Here is a 25994-nt window from a genome sequence, read left to right on the forward strand (position 1 = left end):
TAACCTTTTTCTTTCTTTCTTTCTTTCTTTCTTTCTTTCTTTCTTTCTTTCTTTCTTTCTTTCTTTCTTTTTTCTTCTTTCTTTTGTATTGGGGATTAAACTCAGGGGCATTTTACCATTAAGATAAGTCCTCGCCATTTTATTATTATTATTATTTTTAGACAGGTTCTCTCTACTAAGATGCTTAGGACCTCACTAAGTTTCTGAGGATGGCCTTGAACTTGCAGTGTCCTGCCTCAGACTCCCAAATCTCTGGAATTACAGGTGTGTGCCCCAGTGCCTGTCAAAAGGAAAGCCTTTTAACATATGGTTCTGGAAAAACTGAATAGCCATATGTGAAGAATGAAACTAGATCCCTACTTCTCCTGTACAAAAATCAACTTGAAGCAGATGAAAGACATAGGAATTAGAGCAGAAAAAGTGAAAATGCTAGAAGAAAACATAGGGACAACACTCCAGACTCCTTGATAAGATGCCTCAAGAAATAAAATGAAGAATCAATAAGTTGGCTAGCATTAAATTAAAAAGCTTCTGCACATGAAGGAAACAATCAGGAAAAGGAAGTAAGAGTCTACAGAATGGGAGAAAATCTTTGCCAGCTATTGCAATTGGGAATTACCAATCCAAATATATAAGGAACTCAAAAATCTTAATACACACACACACACATACACACACACACACAACACAGACATAAATATTATAACCCACTTGATAAACAGACAAAATATCTTAAGAGACATTTCTCAAAAGAAGAAATACAAATGACTCATAATTACATGAAAAAAAGTGTTCAACATCCTTAGTATTCAGGGAGATGGAAATAAAATCTATACTGAAATTTCATCTCACCCCACTCAGAATGGCAATCAACAATAATGCAAATTAGAATAATTGTTGGCAGGAATGTGTGGTAAATGGTACACTTATATATTATTCATGGGACCACAAATTAGAAAAACCACTTTGGAAAGTAGTATGATGATTCTTCAAAAGACTAGGAATTGAACCAGTCAGGTATCCCACTCCTTGATATTCATCTAAAATAATTAAAATCAGCAATATTTTGCATACCAATGTTGATAGAATTACAATTCAATGTTGATAACATCACAATCCACAATAACCAAGTTACAGAACCAGCCTATGTGCTCATCAACAGATGAATGGATAAAGAAAATGTGGCACATATATGTGATGTAATTCTACTCAGTCATGAAGAAGAATTAAATTATGTCATGAGTTGGTCAAAGAATGGGACCAGAGAACATCATGCTAAGTGAAATATGCCAGACTCTCATAGTCAAGGGTTAAATGTTCTCTCATATTCAGAATAGAGAGAGAAGAAAGGTATTTAGAAAGGGGATTCACACAAATGGAATAGAGACAAAATAGAATAGAGGGCAGTAGAGTAGTAGCAGAAGACCAAGCTGGAGAGAGGATGGGAGGGAAACAAAATATCGAGAAATAAAGTTGACCAAATTATGCTATGTGCATGTATAAGTATACCACAATGCATTACAATTTTATATATAACTGTAATGCAACAATTTAATAAAGAAATTAGTTGGTTAAAGGAAGATCAATAGAGTAGAGGAAGGGGATCAAGGAGGAAGGAGGAGAGAAAGGTATAGTATCAGTGATTGAAATGAAGAAAATTGTTGTATGCATTTACAAGTGTCAAAATGAACCTCACTATCATATACAACTAAAATACACTAAACATTAAAAATACATTAAACCAACTGGCTTATTATTAACCCAAATGACATTCTTTTTGCATAATCATTTTAACATATTAAATTACCAGGTGAAGTGAACATATAATTACAACACATCAAAACTATTGAAATACGGTAGAAAATGAAGGCAAATTTTATTTATACTTAGAGCGGTGAATGTCTAAGCATAAAAAAGGTAAACCATAAAGAATAAAGTTGGCAGACAATGTTGTGTAACTTAGGAATTTTGAGACATGACAAAATAGGACAAATGGTAACAAAAGGCCAACAAAAACTTGGGGAAAATCTTTTTCATGATAGATTTATAGAATGACTGTGCCTTAAATGATTTTATAAACCAATGAGAAAAAAAGAAAGCACTATATGCTTCAAACCAAACTAGGATATACAATCAGGAAACACAGTCACAAAAATATAGTTAGAAAAGGTACAGAGAAAATGACAAGTAAACATCATTAGTATCAAGAAATTTAAAAATACAGAATTGGATGCTATTTTAACCTACCAAATTATAAAATGTGAAAAATATTGAAATATGTAAGTGTTGTAAAACATACCAGAAAAACAGACTGTCATATACTGCTAGCAAAAATAGTATATTTAAATTTATGAATCTTAAAATAAGGATGATAATAAACATAAAAACTGAACTTCATGTGTTTCCTTTCCTCTTAGTATATAATATGAGAAATGGGCAAAGCCACATGTTATTCACTGAAAACTGATTGAAATTAGTCATTACCGAAGTCAATTTATGAACAGTGAAGAACTGAATTATTCATTATGGCACCTTCATTTAATGAAATATTGTTGGACCATTAAAAAGGATTGCTGAATACTGAATTGCAGCTTTTACATAAAATTAAAAGCAGATTAGAAAATAATGCAGTCAGTATAAGCATTTCTATTGAAAATACATGTGCATATATGTACAATGCTTATGTCATAGTATTAGGATTATGGGTATTGTTATTGCTTTTCTTTTTTAGCTATATATAAATAAACTATATTTAAATATTTGTAAACAGTGAAAATGAATATCTCCTTTTGTGGTAAAATTAAAGGATTTTAGCAACTTAAGAGTTAAGAAATTATTAAAGGAATCAGCAGCTGGTCTTTAACCAAGACATTATTAAATTAATGTGTATTATTCAATAAAATCCAAAGCACATATTATTTAAGATAGACACAAGTAAGCATGTACCCCTGATAAGTTTGTTGCCTGGGGGGCCCATTCTTTGAGCAAGAAAGACTTTCTACCAAGCATTTCATGGCTATTCATGTACATGCTGGCTCCATGTCTAATGAAACTTTCTCTTCTCAGTGGTTCTGGAAACAAATGCTTAATGTAGGAACAAACTCTAATGCTAACTGTGAAGACCACACTTCAGGGCAATAAAGATCATTGGTTTGAGGAACTAAAGTATATGTATCAGTCACTATATCAGAAGATCATATTGGTGGTATAAAAATGATTAATATGGGATTCACCATGTTCATACTTTCAAATTCTTGTCTCAATAAAGATAATTAAGGTAAAGGACATTTGCCTTTATGTAGTTGAGGAATGTTTCTCTCCAAGTTTTGTACAACCAAAACATTTCTTTCTATCTATGACCTAGACTAAACTCACTTCTTAGTGATGTGGGCCACAGGAAAAGCATTTTTTAAATTTACACAATTAAACAAAAATTTTAATTCTTGAATGCAATGTGACTGATATAAAAGTTATAATTTTATTATATAATCAAAAGTAGCTCTATCTTTAGCAACATAACAAGAAGTCACATATTTTGAATGTCTTCTTAAACTTTATATATTTCTATATATATAAATATATAGAATAATTCTATATATATATAAATATACAGCAAATATGCTACTTAATCACTCTCTACTTGTGTGTTATTTTAGAAAAGGTATGCAGTCTTAAATTCGAGTCATTCTAGTCCATTTTTGAAAATTACTTAAAAGTTAAAAATTTTTGAATAAAATCAAAACTTGTAATTTAATTCACTTAATTAAAAATGAATTACTGAAATGTATAAAAATGTAGAAAATAAGTTCTTAACTCCAGGTTAGTCTAAATTAATGGCATCTTTCTTGTTTCTTAGAGTTATAATCAATGACTTACATTCAGTCTGTAGTAATTCAGTGAGAATCCCATTTGCCTGCAAGTATTAAAATGGTTTAAAAAAGATGTCAACCCTTAATTGGGATTTGACGATTTTAACTTTAATATTTATTTTGGTAAAACAATTAACAAAAACTGGTGTTTAACAAATTTTTTCAATTAAAAATGTGGATCTGTTAGATATTTTATTTGGAGAATATAAAGGCAACTAAATTGATCTATAAATTAGGAGCTAATTTTCTTACTAAAGAAGGCTCTATGAAGACAGTAAATCTGGTAATGATCTCTAAATGACTAAAGTTTTAAAAATTTTTATTCTAGCAGAGCAGAAAATATCATACTATTATCAGTTTACTGAAGCTTTGATCCATATTAATATCCAACACTATATAGATAATGATATTCAGAGTTATCAGACAGATACATTTTGCATTTTTATGTGACTTTTAGTTTACAATGTCAAGAATGTTCAAACATACAATATAGATAGGGATGTAGGTACACTGTGGCAGTGGGGACTAGGAATCATTTTCACCTGAAAAATAATGATTAGCAGGATTAAACACAAAGAAAAATCTGAATACTTCTGTGCTTCTCAAATAAGAAACATGTTTAAGAAATTGTGTTCTCATCTGCCTAGCAGTTTTGAATGACAGCTCATCAAATAAAGTTTCTCAACAACATGCAATCCAGCCCTGAAATCCCAAAGAGTTAAAAATATCTTTTATCCCCATATAATCAATAAGATTTCTATGTCTGTTTTAGTTTCAGTTCAAAAGAAAGACAAAGTCATTTTAATTATAACTACAGAAATAAGAAAATATATAGGCAAAACGTTTGAGAAAACACACTGGGTATCATAACAAATGAGGTGAGCTAGAGGGTATCATGAAATTATGTTTTTAGGTCCATTCAGACTAAACCATTTTTTCCCAAACTATTTCCCAATTATAATAGTTACTGTACAATATATAACTTTGATTTTATGTTTTAAATGCAGTTACCCTGGAACAATTTTTTTTCTTCTGAAATACTTTCTTCTGAAAAAGTAAAAATGTCACTAGAGTTCCAGAAAAATGAACCTACTCTGATCAAAACTGGCATCAGGAAGTGGGAAAGCTACTCTTTTTAAGCATGCCTTCCCCACTTGCTGCCATGTAAATCCCTGAGGATAGGTATATTCTTGCACCCTCTAGGAATGATAGTAAAACTAGATTCCCAAATCTGTGCCCAGAGATTTTGATCCGAGGGTTTCAGAATCTACATTTATGTGTAGATATATATGTATAGTGTTTATGCATACATTTTTATATGTGTTTGTATGGGTGTGTGTGTGTGTGTAAATTTTCTATGGTCCTTGATCTACATCTTGAGAAATTTTGTCCAAATATTCTATGAGCATAGTTAGAAATCACTAACTATGTATAGGTTTTCTAATGAACATCATTCTATGTGAATAATGAACTCTGGAGAACTTAGTTTTGCCTAAGGGGGAGTTTTCTTCCCCCTAAGAAATCTAATCAACCACATGATACACATTTAGTCAAATAAAATGGATTTTAGGATCAAGGACATTAATTTGTGTTCTTTTTAGGCCTCCAGCAGTAGAAATAAATAAACTGGGCTAAACAAAACTGTTTCTGTAAAATAAAAATGATCACAAATCTTATGGTACTTAGCTATGAACCAATATACTTAATATTATAGAAAGATTGCCTGGACCCAAAGAGTTTGTCAATTAAATTGATTTTGAAAGTCTGAGTACAAGATTCTGAAATCATGAAATTACAACACTGCAAAATTTATAGTACTCTAAGCATATTTAAGCTTGAATGAACTATATAAGCTCAGATGCTGGATGATCTAAATATATTGATTCAGTAATGTGCAAATAGCAATTTAAAAAAAATTCAGCTGAGGAGAACTACTATTTTTACCAACTTTCCTAGTAGTTGCTAGAGCATAAATAGGTACAAACTCATTCTGTTTTTATTTTTTAAAATAGATTATGGGTTTTTGTCCCCAGAAATACCAAGAAAAAAAAAAAACTTTTTCTATAAAATGTTCTCTCTCATTGCATAATTTACAGGAAATGGAAAATTCATCCATTACCAATCTGAAGAGGACATAGAAATTACAACTGATGTTACCTTCATCAAATATATTTTGCTTTGTTATTTCATTGAATTACAGTTGAGGACTGTTTTTATTTCTATGCATCATGATTACAATATTAGGAAAACACAAGGCCAAACATCCTCATATGGGCCCTGATGAGCAGTATGCAAGGAGATTCCACACAACAAGCTCTGTGCTGCCTCTGCCTACCCTTAACAGAAGAGATGACTTTACTAAATATAAAGCATTGAAAGAACTAGCTGTGTGGAATGATGTCACTCTCCCAAAAACAACAACTAAAAAAATAAAAATAAAACACAACCCTAATTTTACAACTCAGAGTTCATTTCCAATGTACAAAGGCTAGCCCATTAAAGTATGAATATGAAAAAAATAGAATGTCATTTCAAATTTCACTCCATTTAGCTTATATCATTTCATTTACATGATGAAAAACATACACGCTAATAGCCTATGACTCAACTACATAGTGAAAATTTCCCTCCACATTCCTACCCTACCGTAACTCTTCCAGACATTGCTTTGTTAAGTGTTTAAAGTTGGAGAATAATTTGAAATTAACCAATGTGCTTTTTTCTCTTCTATTTGCTTATAAATGATCTTTCCCATCCTGAGCCAAAAGCAATCTTTGCCTTAGGGAGAGCTGAGAGAGTGTATGAAGAGAAAGAAATAGTTGACATAAAACCTTCTTGATTTTCAAGACTGGAGTTTAAAACTCTTTCAGAAACAATGGCTTTAAAAATGTGGTCTTAACTCTGCTGCTTAGAAAAAAAAATGTGGCTTTAAATTTCTAGAGCCAGACACCAGAGAGAAAAAAGCCTTTTCTAAATTAGTATAGCTTGCCTTTAAATATTAAATATAAAAAATAAAACCTGGAAAACTGAGCTTGGAGTTTTACTCTAAGCCACAGAATAGGATGTAAAGTGCATAAGAACTATTTCCTACCACAAAGTAAAAAATACCAATGCTTCTTTACTAGAGAGAAGGGGAGAGAGAGGAAGACAAGAGGAGATACAGACCTAGAGGCCACTACCTTCTTCATGATTTGTTGTCATGGAGAACACATCCATGGAATGTTATCTGACTACTAAGTATTCCTATTAATAATATGTTTAATTTTCTGACTTTTAGCCTGTAATCATAGAACACCAGACATTTAAAAATAATGCAACAAGTGGGAAATGCTAGTGCCTGGGATTCCTCCAGTATTTGCATCTACTGGAGGTGGTGGGTTGAGGGGAGATTCAAGCAAGCTATTGGCTTATATAACATGCTGGCTTAAATATATATTTATACTTCAACATTTATATGTGAGATCCTAGTCCAGCCTACCTCTTTTTTAAAAGCAATATAGATTATTAATGATATGTGGTTTATTTACATAAGCCATAGAAACTTTCTGAAATTTGCTTTATTGCAAGTCAGAAGCAGTCCAAGGGAAATTTGTATATGAAAATTCCAAAATACTACCTGTCAATCGAAAAAATATGATTAAAACAAAGCAGTATTAGTACCTGCTACTGTGTATAGTTTGGACAGATATGCTGCTAACATTTAAATCAAATGATGGTAAAGTTAGAATCATTTTAATAAAAGAAAACCATAGAAAAAGAGAACTTAGAAAAAAGGAAAAAAATCAGCCCAAGAAAATGACTGGACAGCAAAGATCTTATAACTTCCACTGAATACAAGGCTATCTTAGCCACAGCAATTAGGGACAGGATAGCATACATGCCATTAGTTTTCTTTGAAGCAGTAATCACTGAAGTTGGGTTAATGGAAATTTAACTGTCAACAGCAGTAAAAAGCATCGAGATTTTAAAAAGATTCTCTGTGGAATGGGGATTCTCTTTGTTGTCTACCATAATATTTCCCTGAAATCAGAATCAAATGAAAAAAGGAGATGATGTTGCAGGACTTGAGCACTGAATAACGTTTTGAACTATGAAAAAGGGAAAATATCAGTTATTGAACCCTGAAAGAATAGCCCAAATAAATGATAAATATGAAGCAAAATGAAAGGACAAAGTCCCAAATTAAAATGATTATTAAGTGGAAATATAAAGATAAAATGAACAGGAAACATTATGGAAAAGGTAATTAAAATCACATATGAAAAACAAGACAGAGAAAGATGAGTACTTGAAAGATAGAAGTTGGAAAATTAGAAAAAAATTTCCACTAATAATTGGGAGATATAATTGTAGTTTAATATTATATTGTCTAAATTTTTTAGTTCATAAATTCTCCTACGTTGATATCACTCATTCTTTATCCTTGCTTTTTAAAATGAAAAAAATCTTTCTTCCAAAGTCAAATCAATACTTCCATCAGTATCTTAGATTCTGACCCCTGTAAACAGGTCCTAACACACTAGATTAAATGTAAGTGTGTGGGGGTGGTGTGGGGGATATATATGTATAGTGTTTGTGTGTGTGTATACAAAATAGCTACATAATTTTAAGCTAAGATTTTCTAATAGAGCAAGTAAGGAAGAAAACATCAGGAAATGACAAATTTAACTACATAAATTAGAAAACATCCATATTTCAAAAATCACTATGGAGACATCTGGTAAAACATGATGAAAGTATCATCTGACAGTGAAGACAACATCATCAGGATCACACATATAAACCTTCAAGTTAACTTTTAAGGGTCTTATTCTTAAACATTAATGGAGACCCAAGGATTATCAAACAAATGGGAAAAGCCTCTAATATACAAAAGAGACATCCAAACAAACAATAAAAGAGGGAAAAGAGAAATGGAGATAATGTAGAAAGGAAAGGTCTTAAACAAGAAACAGAAAGTCATGGTGCTTAGGAAACTAGGGATTCAGCACCATATAGTGTCTGAAGGAATGGGCCTGGAAGATAGCTGTGTTGGCAGATTTGGCCTTGACAGAGAGGCCTTCAGTGAGAAGTGAGAGTGGGAAGATGAGCTTATGCATTGGGACAACTGGAAGATAACACTGATGTTGGGGAGAAGAACACTAGGTGCATAAAACATCTAAGGAAAAAAATTTTTACATGAGGCATTTGTTAATTTTAATGTAAACTAAGATATTATAAGCAATCATCATGTAACATCTATCATTACTTTCCTATGTGCATTTATGATTACATGACAAATGCAATTCTATATCATGTACAACCAGAAGAATGAGAAGCTATACTCCATGTATGTATAATATGTCAAAATATATTCTACTGTCATGTGTAACTAATAAGAACAAATTAAAAAATGGTTTTTGAATCAAGACATGGCTATCTATTATTTTGTAAATAAGGACCAGTCACCTATAACCAGTCCCTAATAAAAATGAGAAGAGCATAGATGAATTGAGTCTTAAGGTATAAGAAGAAGGTATCTCCAGGAAATTGGATTGGATTGAAGTCATTGGAAGAAGTACAGTTATTTGTCATTATAAGACTCATTCCTCCTCCACTTTTTAGACTACATGCATGTATTCCCTGTGATAAAAATTAATGTGTAAAATGTGATACACATAATAAATAGGAAAATGATAAAAACAAAAGAGTTAACCTGTAAAAGAGACAAAACATGCCTACAAAGCTGTAAATATTCACACATTTCCAAAAATGAAAAAAATTAACAAATATATTAATAGTGAATAAAGAAAGAAATTACATTTGATATCTAGTTTGTTCTTGCTCTATCTGCCCCAGTCACACTGGTCTTCCTGCAGGGACCCAGTGCAGATCATTTCCATTAGAAGAATCCATTCATTGCACACTAAGCCCTTCCTTGTTGCCATTTTTCTCTATAGGACTTGTCTCCATCTGTGATGCTCTATATTTATTGGTTTAATGAAATCTCCCTATGAAAGCAAGAATCATCTGTTTGATTCACAGGTTTATCTCCACTGGAACCATATTTCTCCCATGGTAGGCAGTTTTCTTTCCAGTAACTTTACAATTTAAAGGTAAAATAAATTTAACTAGGAAGTTCACCAGTTGGGAACAGAGTAGTAAATTATTGATCTCCTTATAGTAAAATGCAAATTATGCTGTAGATAAAATTTAATGGCATGACTTATTACAAAGTGAAAGAATGCACTCATACATCTATGTAGAAAATCTGGACATTTACTTGTATTCATATGTATGTAAAAAACACATAAAAGAATAAGAAGAAAGTGAAAGGGGAAAGAGGGAAAGGAATTGAAACAGGAAAAGACAAGACTGAGGAGAAGGAAATGGAAGAAAAGAAGGGAAGCATTTGGGGAAGCATTTGGGGATGATGAACAGAACTTTTCTAGAGCATTATAGTTACACACAATAACTGAGTTATTTTTTTAAACCATACATACATGGCGTTTGCTTTATTCCATTTCAGTTCCCAGTGTTTCCCAAACTTTCCCTTCCTCTTCCCTCCACCTGTAATCCTTCCTCTTCTCTAATCATCTTCCTTTTACTCATTTATTCATTTGTTTTTGGTTGTTGATTTACACATACACATAACGGTAGGATTCACTGGCTGTATTTGTATTGTACACAGTGATTTTGTTAAATTCATTCCTCATTTCATCCCCTTTCCTGTCCTTCTTCCTTCACTCTAGATCTCCTTTCCACTTATTTTTGCTATATCTTTATGATATTTGAGCACCCCCCCCCATTTTCCCTTGTTTTGCTCTAGCTTCTGCATGAGAGAAAACATTAAATCCTTGATTTTCTGAGTTTGACTTATTTCACTTAGCATGGTGTTCTTCAGTTCCAATTATTTATTTGCAAATGTCATAATTTCATTCTCCTTTAAGACTGAGTAAAACTCCATTTTGTACATGTATAGATATAGATTTCTTATCCTGTTCCTCTACTGATGGAACACCAGTATCTGGGTTGGTTCCATAACTTGACTATTGTGAATTGTGCTGCTATAAATAAATATTGAAGTGGCTATGCAACTACAGTATGCTAAATTTAAGTGTTTTTGGATAAATACCAAGAACTGGAATAGCTGGGTCATATGGTGGTTCCATTCCTAATATTTTAAGAAATCTACATACTGCTTACCAGAGTGGTTGTGCAAATTTGCAGTCCCACCAACAATGTATGAATGTACCTTTCCTCCCACATTCTCACAGCATGTATTTTTTATTGGTATTCTTGATTGCTATTCTGACTTGAATAAGACCAGATAATTTTTTAAGCAAAACATTAACAATGCTTTTCAAGGTGTGGTGAAATTAAAAACTATTTTTTTACTTATTCATGCTTTTCTCTAGTTTCTATGACATGCACAAGAACATTTGTTGCTTTTTATTTTATTTTTTTCAATACTGTATGAAAGAAGACATTTGGTGCTCTCATTCTTTAACTTCAACATTCATCTTTACTCTATAGCACTGGTCTACAACAATAATTTGAAAGTTGCTTGATAAATATTTTCTACAAGAGATGTTAAAAAATATGGGGTTTCTTATTTTGTGTGATCTCCTGATGGCCTATGGTTTTCTTCTCTATGACAAATACTGTTTCCATTACCAAGTCCCCACTTGAATATATTTGAATCTTGTTGTGAATATTCTTGGAATGGCAGATACCATCTACACAATTGTTTTCTTTCAAATATACAAACTTCCATAACTTGGAGAGAACAGAATAAAGAAAAGAAATGTGCGTCACAATAAATATGTCAATAAAAGTCAATTTCTATCTCTACATCACTTTCTAACTCTTGACTTCTAAAATATTCTAAATCCTAAGCACAATTAAAATAATTAGCAAGTGGTTTGTATAATCACTAGAAGAGTTTAAAATATATCTAGGTTTATTTTATTCAAAACTTGTTAGTAACAGTAATATGGGAATAACTGCATTTGCTAATAATCTGCTCATATGCAGAGGTGAGATGTTAATTGGCTCCTCCCAGCAACAGAAGTCTTCTGTTGCAACAGAAGTCTACCAGTCTTCTGTCACAGCACTTTGGTGCTTGTATGATTTTCCAGTTTGAAAGAATATGTTCTTTATACAGTAATATTATAGAGTGAAGTTTTAGTTCAATATCTAGAGTGGTTATAGCAAATTCCAAACTATGTAAGTTCAAGGTAATGTGATTTACAATGTTTGATATTGTTTTGTTTCCTTAAAAGTTTTTAAGATTCTTACAATGTTTGTATTCTAATATCACAGGAAATGACAAGTCTAGTGAATTTTTTGAATATGTCGGTTTTATGTAAGAATGCTTTCTAAATTTTTTCACTCCCTCTATCCTTTCTCTCCCTCTCTCTGAATGTGAGCACACATCTATCTATCGAAAATTCTGTTACTAGAGTAAAAAAAAATTGAATGAATTCAAATGTGTACTATAGAAAACCTGAGGTGTACTCCATCTTTTGAAAGTGTAGCAGTGACAGTGCTACTTCCATCATTTAGAAACTTAAGCATATGTCCCATCTGTACTAAAATTGTTTTTATTATGACCTCTACATATTTGATGTAGTATTCATTGTTATATATGTATTTTGGCAATGGCCAAAGTTGAATGAATGAATCTAATTGAAGGGTATTAGAATGCTTCTTCTCTAAATAGTCCCTATTTAATGGTATGAGGAGTAGATACGAGAAGGAAAATGGATAAAGAGCAGGTAGTAAATGACAATCTCTGAGTTGAGTACAGTAAAATAAATATTTTTGGATACAAAATATTAATCTAAAGACACTTTCCTGTTTGGGGTCCTGCAAGAAAAGTGAATGCTGATTCTTCTATTATAATTTTTATATTAATAGATCTCACATTAAGAAGTACTCTAAGCCATGTTGAAAATTTTTATGACATTAGGCTGTGTTGCTTAAGATTATACTAACATTTTCTTATCTATTTTATGGTTACAGTCAATACAAAATTTAGGAATTCACTTACCACAGGATTATTCATCTGATTTGTCAGGGCAGTCGTACCTAAAATCACATTTCTGAATTTTTTCAATACAGTGACCATAAGATCTATAGACAAATTTATCATCTGTGCAGTTGTGTGGAGGTAATTTTACTGGCACAGAAGTTTCTGGTGGATATGGAATGTCCTCTGGCAAATTACCTGAAGTAATAATATAGAGGCATTTTTTAGGTAATTCTTCCATTTCTTTAAAGATTTTACACACTGAAGATTTCCAATTATGTGAAAAAAACTTTCAGAGCATTCCAAATAAGTGGAATTCCCAAAGACGTGGCATGGAAAATCAGCAGGAACAAAGAGAGATCTAGATGCTGGTATTGAGAAGCACAGTCAAGGTTTGAATAAACCTTCTAATCCACTAGGTAAATAAACTGTCCTTCCACTGCTGCAATGAATTTAGCACCTCCTCATTTTTATTCCCAATATACTCCTATATTTAAGACTCAAGTTTGCAGAACAAACCTGAATCAGAAGTCTTCATCTTCATCTATATGTTTGGAACAACTAAGTTTATAATTTCTGCAATTACAGAAGTTGGAAAATATTTATAGAAGTTGATTAACTATACATTAAATTTTTTGACAAACATGTATTTGTAACATATCTGGGCAAAGCACATGGCAAATACAACAAATCTAAATACAAAATACCACCTTTGCCAAAAGAAATTTTTCTGACTAGTGAACAAAGTAGTCAAATATATTTTTCATTACTGTTCTATTTGATAACTTTTTGACATAAATTATAACTCCCATGGAAGCAAGAATGACACCTTTCCTTTCACCCCTGTATTCACTGCACAATTTTTAGAACATTGTGTGTGGAAATTATATGATCATTGGCAAGTGAATGAATGAAAGGATGAATGAATGAATGGAGGAAAGATGAATGGATGAATAAGACAGAATTAATGAACAAATGTAAAAATTAGAAATGTATTAAAAGAATGCAAAGGAGAAACATGTATCAGATGGGACTAAGATTTCTTGGCAAGATGGCACCTAAACTAACAAAATAAGTTCATCTGGCTAGATGGGTAATGATACAAGTTCTTTATGGCAACGAGAAAATAATACCCAGTTTGATGGAAGAGAAATACATTGACCTGTTTCTTCAAAACTCTGAGAGAATTTGGCTTGAGGATATCTTGTGATATGAGAATGTATATTTTTAAGTCATTGAATATGAAACTAGAGGATATACAGTTACCAAGTCAAAATAGGTGAGACCAATTTGGGAGTTCGTAATAAATTCAAGAGACCTTGGAGAAATATCAAGATACCAAATTTCTATTTCAATAAATATTTTATTCTGGTGTTAGCGTGGAGGATGAGTTGGAGGTAGCTCTGACATGGGGAACCTAGAACAATTATATAATTTCTTTCATTCAGATAACTAATAAACCAAAGCAGATATGGTTTAGAGGTGAGAGAAAAGACCTGAGAAACAATAAACATTCAGTGTCTACAGGACTTGGGATTTGGGTGATTTGCATCATCTTTCTCTGTTCCCCTTGGGACATGAATCATCCATTTGTCTAGTGTATCCATGCTGTATACACTGCCCCCCTATTAGTAACTTTGTAACTATGTCAGCTATCAGATTGACTGTCACATTATCACAATGCTTATATTCAAGTAATCCTTATTTTACTCACTAATGGGACCAAAGCATAAGAATAGGGACATTTGTAATTTGTACATGGCAAAGAGAAGATGTAAGAAACTTCTTTAATGTGAAAAGGTAAAAGGTCTCAACATAATAATGGGGAAAAATCTGCTGAGATTGATAAGAACTATGGTAAAAATAAATCTACCAGTGAACTTGTGAAGAAGGAAAAGGAATCTTATGCTAATTTTGTAATCACACTTCAAATTATAAAACATGACCACAGAACATGCTTAGTTAAGATGGAAAAAGATATTCAATTTATGGGTGGAAGACATGAACAGAAAATGTGTCCAACTCTTAGTACCATTTTATACCATAAAATGTTATCCTATACAAAGGATTCAGCAAGGAATTCCCTGAAATGAGAGAGCAAGTTATTTACTGCAAATAGGGGATGGTCACACAGATTTAGAAATGGGTTTTGACTAATGAATATAAAAATTACTGGAGAGACTGCATCTGCCAATGTAAAAACTGTTGCCACATTTCTGGCAGACTTGAAGAAGTTGATTAAGGAGGAAGGATACCATCCAAAGCATGTTTTCAATTGTGATGAAACTGAGTTCTTCTGGAAAAAGCTGCTCAAAGGTACCTATATTTAATAAAGTGCACAGGACACAGCAGGCATAAAAAATGGAAGGAGAAATTACCTCTGGTGCTATGCAGCAATGCTGCAGAGTGTATGATAAAGCCAGACAAAGTGTACAGGGTGTAGAATCTACAAGCTCTCAAGCAAAAAAAAATCTCTTCACATTCTGACCATATAAGGAGAAAGCATGGATGAAGGCATGTGATGTGAAATGGTTCCACCGATTCTTTATTCCAGAAGTAAAAAATTATTTGAAAGAGAAATAACTGGAATTTAAAATTCTATTAATAATAGACAATGCACCTGGTCATCCTGAATCTGTTTGCTATGAAGATGAAATTTTTTAGATTATATTTTAATCTCCAAGTACAACCTAACTGCTTCAGACACATCCACCAGGGCCTTATCTGATTTGTGAGAGCCACATACACAACTCTGGTATTTGAATACATTTGATCATCATTTGATGAACACCCTAGTCTGGACATCATGCAGTACTGAATATAACTCACTACTGCTGAAGCAGTAACACTCATCTAAGCTGTAATAGATGAATTAAAACTGGAAATTGTAAATACCTGCTGGAAGTACTTATGAAGTCAAGTCATGAATGACTTTAAAGGTTTTCAGGGATGACTGGAGAAATTAGGAAAAGTATTCACCAAGACATGTTGGTGAAGAAGAATTTGATAAGAAACTTAATGAAGTTTAAGAATACATTGCAGTTTTAACAGATGAGGAATTGGAAGAACTTGTTATTTATAGAGGAAAAAGAAGGAGGAGGAAGAGGAGCAAGAGGAAGAAAAAGAGGAGCAGGAGGAGGAGGAGGAGGAGAAGCAGTAATCAGAACAGAAGCAAAACCAGCAATGTGAACATTAACAAAATGAGCTAAATTATTTCATATTGAACAGATATTAAAGGAAAAGTTATGGAATGAAATCTTTTATTTATTTTTTTCTTTATGAAGGTTTACTTCTTTTTTTATTGTAAACAAATGGGATACATGTTGTTTCTCTGTACATGGTGTAAAGGCATACCATTTTTGTAATCATAAAATTATATAGGGTAATGTTATTTGATTCACTCTGTTATTTTTTCCCTTCCCCCCACCCCTCCAACCCCTCTTACCCCTCTTTTCCCTCTATACAGTCCTTCCTTCCTCCATTCTTGCCCCCCTCCCTAACCCTAACTCTAACCCTAACACTAACCCCTCCCACCCCCCATTATGTGTCATCATCCACTTATCAGTGATATCATTCGTCCTTTGGTTTTTTGAGGTTGGGTTATCTCACTTAGCAAGATATTCTCCAATTTCATCCATTTGCCTGCAAATGCCATAATTTAATCATTCTTTATGGCTGAATAATATTCCATTGTATATATATATCACAGTTTCTTTATCCATTCGTCAATTGAAGGACATCAATTGGTTCCACAATCTGGCTATTGTGAATTGGGAGATCTTTCCATCTTCTGAGGTTTTTAATTTCTTTCTTTAGTGTTCTGTAGTTCTCATTGTAGAGGTCTTTCACCTCTTTTGTGAGATTGATTCCCAAGTATTTTATTTTTTTTGATGCTATTGTGAATGGGGTAGTTTTCCTATTTTCTCTTTCTGACGATTCATCACTTATGTATAAAAATGCATTAGATTTTTGTGCATTGATCTTATATCCCGCTACTTTACTGAATTCACTTATGAGTTCTAAAAGTTTTCTGGTGGAATTTCCTGGTTCCTCTATGTATATAATCATATCATCAGCAAATAGGGATAGTTTGAGTTCTTCATTTCCTATTTGTATCCCTTTAATTTCTTTGGTCTGTCTAATTGATCTGGCTAGAGTTTCAAGGACGATATTGAATAGAAGTGGTGAAAGAGGGCATCCCTGCCTTGTTCCAGTTTTTAGGGGGAATGCTTTCAGGTTTTCACCATTTAGAATGATATTGGCCATGGGCATAGCATAGATGGCCTTTACAATGTTAAGGAATGTTCCCACTATCCCTATTTTTTCTAGTGTTTTGAGCATGAAGGGGTGCTTTTTTTATCAAATGTTTTTGTGCATCTATTGAAATAATCATGTGATTCTTGACTTTATGTCTATTGATATGTTGAATGACATTTATTGATTTCCTCATGTTGAACCAACCTTGCATCCCTGGGATGAAACCCACTTGATCATGGTGCACTATCTTTTTAATATATATTTGTATGTGATTTGCTAAAATTTTGTTGAGAATTTTTGCGTCAATGTTCATTAAGGATATTGGTCTGAAATTTTCTTTCCTCGATGTATCTCTGTTTGGTTTAGGTATCAGGGTAATATTGGCTTCATAGAATGAGTTTGGGAGGGTTCTCTCCTCTTCTATTTTATGGAATACTTTGAGAAGTATTGGAATGAGCTCTTCTTTAAAGGTTTTGTAGAACTCGACTAAGAACCCATCTGGTCCTGGACTTTTCTTTGTTGGTAGGCTTTTGATGACTTCTTCTATTTCTTTGTTTGAAATTGGTCTATTTAAATTGTGTATATCCTCCTCGTTCAGTTTAGGCCATTCATATGTCTCTAGAAATCTGTTGATGTCTTCGAAATTTTCTATTTTGTTGTGGTATCGATTTTCAAAATAGCTTCTAATTATGTTTTGTATTTCAATCGTGTCTGTTGTGATATTTCTTGTTCATTCCGAATTTTAGTGATTTGGATTTTCTCTTGACTTCTCTTTGTTAGTGTGGCTAAAGGTTTATCAATTTTGTTTATTTTTTTGAAGAACCAACTATTTATTTTGTCAATTTTTTGTATTGTTTCTTTTGTTTCAATTTCATTGATTTCAGCTCGGAGTTTAACTATTCCTGTCTTCTACTACTTTTGGTGTTGGTCTTCTCTTCTTTTTCTAGGGCTTTGAGCTATAGTGTTAGGTCGTTTATTTGTTGAGTTTTACTTCTTTTATTAAATGCGCTCCATGAAATAAATTTTCCTCTAAGTACTGCTTTCATAGTGTCCCAGAGATTTTGATATGATGTTTCTTTGTTCTCATTTACCTCTAAGAATTTTTTAATTTCCTTCCTAATATCTTCTGTTATCCATGCATCGTATAATAGCATATTGTTTAATCTCCAGGTGTTGGAGTAGTTTCTGTTTTTTACTCTTTCATTTATTTCTAACTTCAATTCATTATGATCTGATAGAATACAAGGTAGTTTCTCTATCTTCTTGTATTTGCTAACATTAGCTTTGAGGCATAATATATGGTCTGTTTTAGAGAAGGATCCATGTGCTGCTGAGAAGAAAGTGTATTCACTCTTGGTGGGATGGTATATTCTATAAATGTCTGTTAAATCTAAATTATTGATTGTGTTACTGACATCTATGGTGTCTTTGTTCAATTTTTGTTTGGAAGATCTGTCCAGTGGTGAGAGAGGCGTGTTAAAATCACCTAGTATTATTGTGTTATGATCTATTTGTTTTCTAAAATTGAGAATGATTTGTTTGACATACATGGATGAGCCACTGTTTGGGGCATAGATGTTTATGATTGTTATATCTTGCTGATTTATGCTTCCCTTAAGAATTATGAAATGTCCTTCTTTATCCCTTCTGACTAACTTTGGCTTGAAGTCCACATTATCTGAAATGAGGATGGATACTCCAGGTTTATTGCTGAGTCCATGTGCATGGTATATTTTCCCCCATTCTTTCACCTTTAGTCTATGGGTATCTCTTTCTATGAGGTGAGTCTCTTGTAGGCAACATATTGTTGGATTTTTCTTTTTAATCCAATCTGAAGGTAAGTTTTGCTGGGTATAAGATTCTTGGTTGGCACCCATTTTCTTTCATCTAGTAGATTGAGTGTCCCTAGGTTTGTGCAAGTTCAGAGTACTAACCACTTGAAAGAAAAGAGATTATATTTGTTTCATGTGTAATAACATCTTCACTTCATACTTCCAGACTGGTTTTTTAATTTTGCCTATTTATGAGTCACTTTAAACATCAAAAAACTTTAAGAAAATAATATGATAGACACAACCCCACCCCAAAGACAAAAGGGATTGTTATTATAGCATTCCTTTGGATTCTTAGGTTAAAACAAATGGAGAAAAAGAGAGAAATTTCATATAAAACCCATTTCCTGTGTTCCTTTTCCACTACTCTCTCTTGGCCTCCAGAGACTACTCTTACCCCAAAACTATACTGTACCAATTTGTATTGTCCATGAACATTGTCTGATTATTTTTTATTATTTTATGGTATTAAAACCCATATAGCATTAAATTCATATCTTAATTATTTAAAAATATTAAACATTAAGCACATTCACAATGCTGTACAACAGATCTTCATAATCTCTTCATTCTGTGAAACTAAGACTATATCTATTCGATACCATTATCCTCTCCCTGACCCTTGCAAACCACTTATGTCTCTTTTTATGTTTTTGACAACTTGAATACTTGATATGAGTCAGAGCATACAGTATTTGTCCTTTTGTGACTGACTAAATTTAATTTTGCATGACATCCTCGAGGTCCATCCTCTTAGTTGAGACTGCTGTGACAGATCATCATAGGCAAGGAGGCTGACCCCACCATCAATATTTTCTGCCATTGTTCACCATTTGTTCTGGAGGTTGGGACACTCAAGGTCAAGGTGCCAGTAGACTGGTATTCATTAGGTCCCACTTCCTGGTTCTCATGTGAATATTTTCTCCTTGTATCCTCACTTAGTGAAATGAAAAAAAGAGAAAACACAAGCTCCCTCCAGTATTTTCCATAATGGCACTAATTGCTCACAAAAGGGGTCCATCTTCATGACCTAACTAACTCCTAAAGGCCCAGTATTCTACACAATCACATTAGTGGTTAGGTTTCAACATGATTGGGGGAACAAAACATTTAATTCACAGTATTTGCACTGCAGCAAGTGATGAGATTTATGTTTTAAGGCAACATAACATTCCAATATATGTGCATACTACATTTTCTTTATTCATCTGTCAGTAGATAGCTGGGTTGTTTCAGCAACCACAATCATGATAATAGCAATGATAACACCATAAACATGGGTTGGGCAAATATCTCCTCAAGATCATGCTATGCATTATGGAGATTCTTCAGAAAACTTGGAATAGAACCGCCATTTGACAGTTATCCCATTCCTCAGCTTTCACCCAAAGGAATTAATTTCAGCATACTACAGTGATGCAGCCACATCAATGTTTATAGCAGTTCAATTCACAATACCTAAATGAACCAACCCAGGTGCAATTCAACAGACGAATGAATAAAAAAAATGTGGTATATATATAAGATGGAATATTACTCAGTCATAAAGAATGAAATTATTGCATATGCAGGTAAATGAATAGAACTGGAGACTATCATGCTAAGTGACATAAGCCAATTCCCCAAAGTCCAAAGGCCAAATGTTCTCCCTGATATGTGGATGCTAACACACGATAAGGGGGTGGGGGAAGAACAAATGTTCATTGGATTAGAAAAAGGGTAATGAAGAAAAGGGAAGGGGGTGGGATTAGAAAAGATAGTAGGATGAATCAGACCTAACTTTCCCATGTTCATATATGAACACATGGCCAGTAAAACAACCACAAGAATGGGATCCTACTTAGGATAAGTTTGACTCCACGTATGTGTAATATGTCAAATTATACTCCACTGTCATGTATATTTAATACTCATACCAGACTCCTCTCAATTTCAGATCCTACTATAGTCTCCTCACATAAAACTTTTCTATTTCAGGCAACCAGAGGAGGCCAGGTTGAGTCTGTGCCACCCAAGGACATTTGTCAATGCCATTCTCCTGCAATGCACAGCAAAATCCAGCCTCTCTTCCTGGTCCTTAGCATTATGCTCTTGTAATAAAAGAGCTGATGTATCTAAACAAACCATAACTTAAGTGCCACACGGTCAGGCAGTAGAGAGGCCAAATGTGGATGGGTGCTGATTCATAAGGTAAGAGGGAGCCAGTTTATAAATTTTCAGACTTGTTTGTCTCTGGTGATAGGTACATAAGTATTGCAATTGCTACAGATGGCTTTTTGTAAAACTAAGCTCCAGATAGTTCTCATCCCTAAGCAATTTGAACAAAACCTACTCTGTACCATTTTGACTAGGTGCAATGGCTTGCAAACCAGTGGAAAGGAGTTGTTTTCAAATTTGAGATGAGGTTTGATTACTCAGTGAGACACACCAGGGCAGTGTGGCTCTTCATGGGAAGCTTTACCAAACTTATTGGCTGAGAGCATATATGACTTCACCAGCTCTCTTCTTGGGACAGACACCAATCCCACGAGGTCACACCTGGACACAATCTGAAAGCAAGATCTGAAAGATTTACAGCAGTAGCAGTGTAATTTGAGATTGTATTGGTTTCTTCCATTGCTCCAACCTGGTTGTGGTCATTTTATTGTACTAATATGTTTTATTTTCCTCTTTGTGAAACAATCTATAGCCTTGCTATTCAAACCGTGATTAAGTGTAGTTGCATCACCTGGGAGTTGGTTTAACTGGCAGAATTCCACACTTCAGAGACTCAGATCTACCTCATTGGAATCTGATTTTAACAAGCTCCCCAGATGATTTTGTATGCACATTAAACTTGAGAAGCACTGACCTAGAGATTTAGACCATGATCCTCTGGCTACACCATTAGTTCCTGTGCATATTTATTTCAGCTAATGGACAACTTTAGTTTGGGGTATTTAAATAGAAAAGGAAAGGATCCCCATCTGGTATCTGCTGATATAAAATTATATTTTGATTGCCAGTGGGGACTTGGAGGGAGTGGTATACACCGTGGACTGTGGTAACTGCTAGGAAATATATTTGTTATTAAGGAATGTCTCCTTCACTTCTAGACATGCAGTTGGCCACCACATCTTTTGGGTTTCACTTCTTACGTGCTTTTCTAATCAGAGTGTTCCTTTCTACCACTACTGTTTGAGTCCTTGTCATCTGTGGCATGAACATTAAAAGAGTCTTTCAATTGCACACTCTTACTTCCCTATGCTGTTTTGCTCTCATATAATGCATCGTCCTCCAAACTGACATAACAAAGAACCTTCTCAAAGGCAAATGTGATCATGTTGCCTTTTGCTTCATCTTCCAACGATATCTGGTAAAGTTAATACTGTCAGTTGCATTTTTCTGCCTGCCTAATTCCATTTCTTTTACTTCCCTATTTTTACTCAAACCTCCCAACACACATGCTCCATGTCTCCTCCTTTGTCCAGGCTGCCTCTCTGATGGTAATACTCTTTTTTCTTTCTTTTTCAGATAATGTTCTTCTTATAAGACTTGTAATTCGGGACACTGGAGTCGGTGGAAGGGGGGCATAGGTCAGGCAGAATCTTCCTCTGTAATAAGAAGCGACTTGTCTTGCTTCCCGTGGTCCTGGCTCCTTGGGTCGGTCGGATCTGGCCTGAAGGCTGGAGCTGCTGTTACTCCCACTGCAGCGGGTGCGATGGAGGCCTTGCCAGAGCCCAGCACTCATGTGGGCGCGGGGGAGGCCAAGTCAACCCGCAGTGCTAGTAGATGAGACGGTGGCGCAGTGGCAGCCCGGGTTCTCCATGAGCAAGTGGCGGCGGCGACGTGTGTGGCGGCACCGGCCGTTTTCAGTCCCCAGGGAGTATGAAGAACGGTTTGAAGAAATCAAAGAATCAATTAAAAATAACTATAACCAATATGGATCATTTTGGAGGCCTGTTCTTCCTTGGGGAGGTGTTTTTACTATCAAAGCTGGCTGCAAAGCAGTATACTGTACACCACTCTATGTTGAAATAAGACTGAAAAACACCTGCACCATAGATGGATTCTTGATGTTATTATATGTCATTCTTAATGAAAATGAAATTTTCCTAGGGAACTCTCTCTTCATTTTGGTAGAGAGTTTGTAGACTGTTTTCTTTGTTTAATGGACACCTATAGTTTTACAACTGTGAAGCTACTTTGGATTTGGGACAAGATGGAAAAACAGCAATACAAATCTGAAGTTCATAAAGCTTCATCAATAATTGATTGTTTTGGGGAATGAGCATGATGACTTTACAAAAAATCTTGAAAATCTCATCTACCATTCAAGAGAGTTACTGTTCCAACTGGTGATGCCCAGCTCAAGTACAGGAAGATCAACAGCAAACAATTAATACAAATCCTCCTCAAGAAATTCCACATGGAAACTTCATACACTGGCTATGGAGGAGTTATTCTGTTCTAAGATTGGACTGTGTGCAGAGCATGGCTGTGATGGCTTGAGAGAATTTTCCCAGCGAGTTTTCTGCCATGGAGCTCCCCCTTTTGTTGTCCTAAACATGCAGCATTGGAAATCTGAAGATCTGGCATATGTACCATATTATTTGGATTTATCTGACCACAAGTGTTTGTTGGAAGGTGCCATGTTACTTAATAAAGAAGAACATCATTATTCTGCAGCTTTCCAGATTGATGGACATTGGGTGCACTATGATGGCCTCAGAAATATGAATTTAATTTTGTTAAATAAACCCTCAGAGTTTTAAAAAAAAAACTTTGTAATTCTTTTTATTTCTTCTGTGAACCTCTTCTTGACCATGATTCTCTATCACAGATGTAGAGGTGAGTATCCTTGGTATCTGACTGCACCTCATCCCTGCTCCATCAGCAGTGCTTCCATGAACTGTAGTATTTGTAAACACATCTCCTTCTTTACTATACTCTATGAGACCTTGAGGCCAGGAACCCTGCCACATCCTTCTTCTGTAGCTTGAGTCTCAAGTACTATTGTCAACATAAATAGGCACTCAATAAATATTGATTGAATTAAATAAGTAAATGAATTTAGTCACTGTGCAAAATAGTTGTCACATTAACCCTGAAAACTTTGAAGAATATACAATAACCACATACCTAATGATATGGTCAAGGGATTAATCTTTGAGTTTCTCCAATGATGGATATTGAGGAATTGAAAGGATATTAATAGTAAAAAGTTTCTATATGAGCTCTGCCAGTGTCCTAAATGGACACAAGCTACCTCTGATCATTTACTAAACTTCTGTGACATTTAACAAACTGCAGAATTACAGCCTATGACACAGACAAGTCATGAGAATAAAGGTCTAAGACAGTAAACATGAATCCCAGCCCCTCTCCCAGGTGACCTAGAACTCTTGCATTGTGGGTCTGATGGTGTTGTCAGAGGGAATAAAGACAAGAGGATATCTCATTTGGAGAAAACAGTTTTAGACATTAGGTATCAGCCTCTACTCCCTCCTCCCTCAGATCCCCACACTGAGGTCCAGTGAATGCTCTGCATCAAGCTCAGCTCACAACATCTCCTAAAGCTATTGGACCTTGAACAGGAAGAAGTTCAGAAGCCCCAGTCCAGCATTCCTTCTCAGAAGTCACTTTCTATCTCCCACCTCACATTCCCAGTCCCTGTTCCAGAGGCCCAGAAACCCCCTAATAACCCAGTTTATGTTGATGAAAACAATAGTAATGTTATTTCACATGAATGCAGCCTCAAAATATGCCAGGTATGATTCTGGGTTCTTTACATGTTTGTATTAGTTTAATCTTTACAATGGACTGCTTTACTAGGTACTAAACTGTGCACATATTACAGAGGAGGAAAATGAAGACACCCAAAATTTCCCTGTTTTGTTTGCCTCTGTTTTCTCATCATTATGTTGCATCCTATTACTGCAAAATCCATAAAGCTGACTGCTTAGTGGTTGCCTGACCCTTCAGATATTGTGCCCTGAACTTCTGAAGCTGAATCTGTACACCATTAGTCCCCATTACCCATGCTCCCTGCCACCTTTCATCCTGGCCAATCACCTGCTCACTGCAGTTCTCAAATGGAGAGGAAAGGATGGATTTAAGTTCATTTATTCTTTACTGTATTTAATATGAACACACAATGCTGATAGAATTAAATCAGGATGTATAAAATATGAGTAAAATGACTAGGGGTGACAGGTATTTATGCTATATATCTGAATTGGTCGAAAAAAAAGTCAAGGTGCTATGTTAAAAATAGGTTATCTTGTAGAAGTCTTTTAGGCATCCAGGATCTGTACACTCTCTTTGTAATAAAACACAAGACATTCATTAACAAAGTATCAGTACAGAGCAAGAACCAAAACATCACTGCTCCATTATACAGAGAGAGAATCTATAGAAACACTAGACTCAGGGTTTCACTGACCCCTGGACAGCCTTGCCCATGAAGGGCACACTCACTCTCACATTTTAATACTTCAGATAATAGCAGCTCTCCATTTCATTCTCAGTTTTGAGGTCATTGTCAGCATAAGCTGTTTCAGCAATGATTTCCCTTTTAGGTCAGGTGGAGTCAGGTGGGATAGGCGACTTGGGGAAGGGGGAACTGGAGGCATCGACGTGCAGTGCAGGGCTTGGAGTTGTATCGCAGACTGCATCTGCATTTCTCACAGTGATAGATTACATTACCCTAGTTCATATTTCTAAATCAGAATCTCCTAAGTGTGACCAAGTTTTATCCACATGTATAAAACTGTGAATTTACAAAGATGATTCTAATACTTATCACTGATTCAAAAATACTGCTAGAATTATTACCTCATTAGAGAAAGAATGCTATTAGCATATATGTTCTGTTCCAATAAGATTAAGAAATATAAATGAACTACTGATAAACCAAAAGGATTAGGAAACCAGTGAGAACTCTTCAGTAGAAAAGAGTTCTTCTGATCATATGAAAATGGACTCTGCAAAGTCTCCTAAATGATGACTGTTCCACAGAGATCCAACTTGAGAAAATAAGGG

General features: G+C 34.3%; 2 pseudogenes; one reads left to right on the forward strand and one right to left on the reverse strand.

Annotated features, from left to right (window-relative positions):
• Positions 1-22701, reverse strand: part of LOC124974373 (olfactory receptor 2T6-like) — a 147216-nt pseudogene extending 124515 nt beyond the window's left edge.
• On the forward strand, positions 22700-23725 carry LOC124974374 (uncharacterized protein C14orf28-like; annotated as a pseudogene).
• Positions 23726-25994: the final 2269 nt, after the last annotated feature.

This window comes from Sciurus carolinensis, unplaced genomic scaffold (genome assembly GCF_902686445.1).
Source record: "Sciurus carolinensis unplaced genomic scaffold, mSciCar1.2, whole genome shotgun sequence".
NCBI lineage: Eukaryota > Metazoa > Chordata > Mammalia > Rodentia > Sciuridae > Sciurus > Sciurus carolinensis.